Here is a 1,334-nt window from a genome sequence, read left to right as displayed (position 1 = left end):
AACTAGGAGAATCAATAACACTATCTGGATTCTAAGTTCTTAAAGAAGCCAATCATTCTGAATTTCAAAGGATAAAGGGAGATGCCAAAACTGTTCAGAGGCAAAAAGCTAAAAGCCCCGCTCATCTAATTAATACTGATCTTCATAGATGTTTTTGGAGTTCATTGCATATTCTCTTCTTTTTTATCTTATTTGATTTTCAGTTGCTTGGGGACAAGCAACAATTTAAGTTTGGTGTTGTGAGGAGCGGATAATTTATACGCTTTTTGGCATTGTTTTTAGTATGTTTTTAGTATGTTTTAGTTAGTTTTTAGTATATTTTTATTTGTTTTTAGTTAAAATTCACTTTTCTGGACTTTACTATGAGTTTGTGTGTTTTTCTGTGATTTCAGGTATTTTCTGGCTGAAATTGAGGAACCTGAGCAAAAATGTGATTCAGAGGCTGAAAAGGACTACAGATGCTGTTGGATTCTGACCTCCCTGCACTCGAAGTGGATTTTCTAGAGCTATAGATACCCAATTGGCGCGCTCTCAACAGCGTTGAAAAGTAGACATCCTGGGCTTTCCAGCAATATATAATAGTCCATAATTTGCTCGAGATTTGATAGCCCAAACTGGCGTTCCAAATCAGCTCAAAACTGCCCGGCGTTAAACGCCGGAACTGGCACAAGAATGGTAGTTAAACGCCCAAACTGGCACAAAAGCTGGCGTTTAACTCCAAGAGAAGTCTCTACACGAAAATTCTTTAATGCTCAGTCCAAGCACACACCAAGTGTGCCCGGAAGTGGATTTTTATGTAATTTACTCATCTTTGTAAATGATACGTAAAAATTTAGATTTCACGTATAACCGGCAAGTATACCGGGTCGTATCAAGTAATAAAACTCACAAAGAGTGAGGTCGATCCCACGGAGATTGGTAGATTAAGCAACTTTAGTTAATGGTAAATTTAGTCAAGCAAACATGGTTTTGATTTCATGAGGTTTGTGATTTTTGAACATAATTGCAAGAATTTAAATGGCAAAGAATTTAAAGAACTAGAGGAGAGAAATAAAATGAAAGTAAATAACGGAAACTTAAAATGCAAGAAACTTAAATGACATCAAAGATAAATTGCAGGGAATTAAAGGTTGCAGAAATTTAAAGAACATAAGAGTAAATAGCAAGAACTAAAGGAACAGAATGTGGATAACAAGAATAATAAATTGACAGAATGTAGAAGGGAATTGGGTTATGGGTAGTCAAACAACTAGAAGCAAAAGAAATAAGAATTAATGATGGAGAGGATCATTAGGGATCAGAGATGCAAGTTTTCATGAATTGATGTTAGTCAA

Source organism: Arachis duranensis, chromosome 5 (assembly GCF_000817695.3).
Source record: "Arachis duranensis cultivar V14167 chromosome 5, aradu.V14167.gnm2.J7QH, whole genome shotgun sequence".
Taxonomy (NCBI): Eukaryota; Viridiplantae; Streptophyta; class Magnoliopsida; order Fabales; family Fabaceae; genus Arachis; species Arachis duranensis.
This window is presented reverse-complemented; position numbering follows the sequence as displayed.